The following is a 6,352-nucleotide window of genomic DNA, read 5'->3' on the forward strand; positions in this document are numbered from 1 at the left end:
TTTAGTAAAAAGAGGCAGCTATAAAGTTTCCTCAAGGATAGTTTATAAATTTCTGCAATATTAAAATCACTTACTAAAATGGTACTAAAGTTGAGTAAATATACTCATTTTTATTTTAAAAACAGTAATGATCTAAGAATCTATTTACCTGCTAACTTTTTATTGGTTCGGCTACCAGGTATAAAAGGTGAAATAAAATGGAGTCACTTCTGTCAAGGGGCTTTAAAATGGAGCCAAGATGCCATTAAGGAGGTTGGGCTTATGTATGTTGTCACCAGGTGGAACCATGAACTTTTTAACTGGGCCAAACCACACATACTCCAAGTCCACAGTGGGAATACCTGCAACTTGCTACAGTAATGGACTTTTGCTTTGTGATAGCCTTAGCAACCAATTGTGTTTAGCCAAGATTAGTTTTTTGCTGCCAACACCAATCAGAATTCTTTATAAATAACATAAAAGCATTCCCTTTCTGTCTTTAAAAATTCTTGACTTTTGCTCTCTGGGGGGCATGCAATTTTGTTGTGCCCCGAATTGCAATTCTCAGACACCAACTAAATGTTTTTCTATTTCAGTTCTGCCTCTTTTCTCAGTCAATACGGGCATTCCAGTTTTATCATTTATGAAAGTTTTGAGTATTGAAAGAATCATAGTCTTCATTAACAGGTACATAATGCAATGTAAAGTAAAAAACCTTGAAACTTTGGAATTGCAATTTAGTCAGTTCTGTTGTTTTAATGTTATTCCTGCTTTGAAAATTCAGACAGATAAGCAGGAGAATGATAGGAGCACATAGAGTTACAATGATTTGCCTGTACTTCCAAGCAATGAACAAACAGACAAAATAAATAAATTCAAGTAAAGTTAAATTTATTTTAAAAGGTAAAAGTCAAAGATAACTTCTGATGCTAGAATGAGCTAAGGTCTGTAAAAATACTTTGTGGGTTAAATAAACTCTTCATTCTTTTAACCATTTCAAGGAGTCAGTGTAACAGTGTAACTGTAAATACTCAGTTATTTCTTCTTGAGTATTTAAATGATGTCTTCATGTCCTGAAAGAATTAATGATCCTTTTCAGTTACCAATATGCTAGGCTCCCTAGTGAAAGAATGGTCCAAACACAGAAAATTTGGGTTATAGTTTTAACAACACTTCTCAGGCGGTTCTGTAATTCTAAGACACTGAGTTAAGTCATAGCATCTCAGTTTCTCAGTCCTCTCACTGGAAAAGCAATTGCTTGGATAATTGAAAATAATATCCTTGATAATTATTGTATAGTAATGAGAGTAAAAGGATTACCTCAGTTTTCTGTGATTTTTCTGTAAAGAAACTACCAGAGAATTGCCTGCCTACCAGTGGAAGCTGCTGTGTCTTTATTACCTTAAAATTTCCTCTCCAAGTGGTGAAATTGGGTAAATGGCTTTGAGTGCTTATATCAATCTCAAATGGACTAAAAAAGAGTTGAACAATGACTGATTTTTCCTTTGCTCCCAACAATATCAAAGGCATATAACAATATGCAAAGTTTATATGCAAACTATATTTAGCAGGTGTTTATATGTGTTGGGGTGGAAAACTTTCCCATACCCTTCAAGGTTCTTCTCATTGGTCTAAGAATTAAATTGACATGAGACAGATTAACAGAAGAAAATCAAATTTAATTTCGTATGTTTGGAAACCCCACATACATGAGAGTTTCAAAGACAGAAAGGTGAAATGAGGTATACATGCCATCTTGAGCTGTGGAATGGGATAGGGGCCTGGGCTTCACAGGCGAGGAGGGTAAATCACAAGGTAATAAGAAGAGTAGATTCTTAGTAATTAGATGTCTGCCCTACCGTACAGATGGGTCACTCAGATAAAAATCTGTCTTTGATAATAACTCTTATTCTGGGAAAGACCCCCACCTAGTTCAGTTTCTTCTAGATAGCTGAGGGAGGGACAAGTTTCTCTTGAGCCCACAGGGTCTTGATTGCCTTCAACTCAAAACAGTCCACATGCCAGTGACACACTTTGGAGAAGTTGTTCTGGACCCCTTCACATGCCTATTTCATTTTAAAGCTAAATCAAGAAGTAGCCTAGTTTTCTTAATTTACATATAACAGATTGCCATTTATGGAATGCTGCACTTTATAAATTAAATTATAAGACTTTATAAAGGCAATATAATAATAACTTTTCATTCATTTACAGTATTACAAAATTTGAATAAACAAATGACTTTCTTAGCATATAAAATATTTATATATGTGACACCTAGTAGAGATTTTAACAGATAGAACTTACTCAAAATTATGTTGCTTCCTACATTTCTATTATTGATGGAGGCTTGGGGGCAAGAAGAAAAGAGTGAAGAAAAGATAGGAATAATTAAAACTCTGCAGAAAATAAAGTCTTGAAGTATTAGAATTCTCCTAAGTCTAAACAAAGTAATGACTAAGAAAATCCTTGCAAACTGATTCTACATGATAATTTTTGGGGAGAAAACTTTATATAATCATTGACACAATTAACTTAAAATAGTGAAGACATTCTCAGTGACAATTTTAGATGAGAAGTATTTTTTTAATAAGTTTGGATTACATAAATCAAAGTTGCTATCTCACTGAACTTCAATTAACCCAATATTCTTTCACTGAGAAAATACCTGTAATACATAGTTTATGGGCCAGAGAGATTTCTGGACTGTGGCCATGCAGGAGTGAACAAGACAGGTGGGACTTCTGCTTTCCTGGAGTTTATTTTCTAGTGAAAGGAAGACAGGAAATTAAATACTTAAACAAATAAACAGATAAACCAATTAATAAGAGCAGCAAAGAAAATAAAAGATGTATATGAAAGTTTGGTAGGTGTTGCTAGTTTTCTATTCACTATTCACTCTTCTTTGCTAGCAGAATATCACGGCTGTTCTCAGTGACAAGAAATTTACTTGTTTAAATGTCCTCTGCAGTAAGTGATGGTGATGGGACATAATTCTAAATAATAAAATGTGAGAAGGCTTCTTAAATTTCTGTGACAGTTATGCTTTCCTTACAGATGTGCCCTCTTCCTTGCCATTTACTTATTGGCTGGAATGCAGAGGTGGCAGCTGATGCTGGAGAATCCACACTGTGACCATATGAGAAAGACAAGGCAATGCCCTGAATTAACTTTGCCAATTGCTTATGTATTTCTTATGCATGATAAAAATGGTCGTAATTCATTTAAACTACTCTATGATTGAGTTTTCCACTAGTTATGAACAACTGTGGTTCCTATCTTACATAGTAATGATGGGGGTTGATAAATATATACTGGGTAATTAGGAAAGGCATTTCTGATTCATTGATGTCACAAGACCTAGCCATGGACATACTATATATATATATGTATATTATATATACATATATATATATATATAAATACAACAAAAAAGCATTCTAGGCAAAGGAAAGACCTAGTATAAGACCATGTGTTAGTCATGAGCTTGACCAGTGGTACCAAAATATGATAAATTTCTCTGTGACTACAAAATTAGTTGGCTAGAGGACACTGCCTAGTAACTGCTTTGATGGAGATTGGGTTTGAGGGGTTGTGTAAAGCAATGACATGGAGAGAGATAATAAATGGAAAAAAGACCGGTTATTTCTTTAGAGAAATATTACTTAATGTGGGTAATCTGGCCACAGATCAGAAGTGATGAGATTAGCCTGCTCTCCATTACCGCCTGCATACAGAATATGTACTATCAGTTACTCTTCTACTTATGAATTGGTAATGTGTCTCTTGTAATGTAAGGAGGCAGAAGGTATTTTACTTATTTTCTTTCTCAGACCTAAATATTTTATTTCCCAGCTGAAAGAGGCCTAGCAGTGATTTTATTTTAAAACACACATTACATTTATGTCTAGTTATGAGTACAAACAAATCTAGTATCTAAACTCTAAAAATGAAGGTCGATATCTGAAATCTAAAAATAAAAATGGAATCTGGAGATCCACACAGAAGTGAAACTCTTGATTTGCTTTGTTAATGAGTGATATATTTCAGATTTAAGTTTCAGACTTAAGCTATTACACTGTACACTCATAAACTGTGTCTATATTCTTTAGATTCAAAGAAACATAAATTCAGAGGAAAACAAACATTCAGTATTGGAAAGAACACTTGATTTGATGTCAAAAAATCTAGATCTGCTTATGTGGAAGAAACAATGAGCTGCTCCTGAGAGTGTTCATGAATTATGGTGGTTAACATCCTCCACTGAAATTTTGGAGGTATCAAACAAAATATAACCATCAATGATATCTGGATTTGAAAACAAGCCATTGTATGTTTTCCATAAACATTTGCAAAACTTTGTTGAATTATTAAATCTTGTAATCATTCATTTACTGTAATTATTATTGGTGTTTAAGTTAAAATAAATAATTTTTGCAAATTTAAACACTATAGATGATTGTTTTGCTTTTAATGTAAAAGTCTACTCCTTTTCCATTTCCCGAAGTAAAGCTGTTAAATACTCTTTGCCAAATGATTTATAAATGCAATTTGTTTTTAAATAAAAGTATAGCAGTACAATGATATAAGTTATTATCACTAAAGCTTTTAATTAAAACCTAAAATATGTGTGTCACTGTTAAAGAAATTAAAATCTCTAGAGCCATAAGAAGAAAAGCTATTTGTTAAGGGGTCTTGAAGCAATTGGGCTTTTGAAGATAAGGCCTATGACAACTTCAGTCCAGCATTTGTTCTTATTATATTTAGCTTTAGAATCTTGCTTCCATGGAAATTTTCTCTATTCTTTGTGTGGGAAAGCACCAAGGATATATCTGCCTAGAAGGGAGGACCTTTTGCAAAAAGTTAGGAATAAAAAGGGCTCAGATGAAAATGTGGAGAATTGCCCCAGAAACTCTGGCAGTAATTCCAAAAGGACATTTTTTTTTAAAAAAGAATCTTAAGGGGTTTCTTTTGAGGAATTTCATGCATTAAGCTGTAGTATAAGAGGAACGATTTTGTACAAACTCATCAGGGGTTCAGTGTAACCAGCAGTATTAATAGGGACTTTATGCTACAAGAACCTGCAGGTAGTGGATGAACAGCTGGGGAACAGTTTGACTCACAGATGCTTCCACATTGGTAGAAGGCCTGTGGCGAAAGTCATGCAAGTTTTACAAATAAGAAATCCATTGCCATTCCAACTGTGCATTCTCAAGCTGCAGATAATAGTGGAGGGTCCTTATGCCAAGTGCCCCCTGAACTAAAACAGAATTGCTTGCATAACATAAAGCTCTTGCTGGATAATAACTCTTCCTCAAGAGTCAAATCATTCATCTGTCAATATTGAAAGCCGAGGCTCTTATTTAACATCATAGTGAACTGGCACACTACCTGGGATGCAAATAGGAATCTTTTCTTTCACTTAAATTTCTGCCTTACCCTCCATATTTATCAGGTTTAGTTCCTCAATATTTAAATATGCAGAGATCTCCAGTCATCTCTAGCTTCATCCCTTGGCAATTTGTTAAGGCTTAGGGTCTCAGCATAGATTCTCTTCAGATGAATGAAGCTGTGTGGAAACATGGCCTATGCCAGTTAAGTGAGTCCAGCAAGAAATAACCAAGCAGTATGAAAACCACTATGATGTTAAGTTTCTGGCGGCAATGCTGAATTATTCATTACCCTTCCCCAGTTTACCCTGGCAACATATGGTGCTGTCTGGGTGTTACCTTTATTAAAAAGTGGAAATTTCTACTAAAAGACAAGGCTTGCTTTGATTTTTAATCATTTTCAAATATCCATGCTAACGTTCAAAAGTACACTGAGAAGTGACTGGTAGTTAACATGTGGGAGGGGGTGGGGTTGGTGAGGGGGATAAAGGGGCACAAAAACTCTCAGTCACAATACAAGTTGGTCACAGGGATGGTAGTACAGTGTGGAGAATATAGTCGATGATACTGTAACATCTTCCTATGTAGACAGATAGTAACCACACTAGTGGGGGTGAGGATTTAATAATAGGCAACTGCTGAATTTGTATGCTTGAAACCAGTATAAGATTATATGTCAACTATACTTCAACAAAAAAATATATACTTAGTCCACAATCAAAAGTTTAAGATATCTTGTTGCTTTTTATCATTAAGAAATTTTAGATGACTTTTATACAAAGGCAAGAAAAAGGATAAGTTGGGGATCAGGACAGATTGGGTTGAGTCAGTGACTTGTAAAGCAAACTCTTTCTACAACACGTGGTTAATTTTAAAAGGCTGTTAACATTAATATTTGTGTTCACTCTCAAAAAGGATATTAAAATATGACAAAATTATAAAGGTGATAGTTTCAAATGTCACAAATAATTTTAAAAGCATAT

At 34.3% G+C, this 6,352-nt stretch overlaps 1 long non-coding RNA gene across 1 annotated transcript in view; it reads left to right on the forward strand.

The window, feature by feature from the left end:
* Nucleotides 1–4,412, forward strand: part of LOC140848921 (uncharacterized) — a 49,632-nt gene extending 45,220 nt beyond the window's left edge. The window contains exon 3 of the long non-coding RNA XR_012130225.1: nt 3,037–4,412. This is a non-coding gene — a long non-coding RNA (uncharacterized lncRNA). The remainder of the gene's footprint in view (nt 1–3,036) is intronic.
* The last annotated feature ends 1,940 nt before the right edge of the window (nt 4,413–6,352 follow it).

Source organism: Manis javanica, chromosome 4, assembly GCF_040802235.1.
Source record: "Manis javanica isolate MJ-LG chromosome 4, MJ_LKY, whole genome shotgun sequence".
NCBI classification, from domain to species: Eukaryota; Metazoa; Chordata; class Mammalia; order Pholidota; family Manidae; genus Manis; species Manis javanica.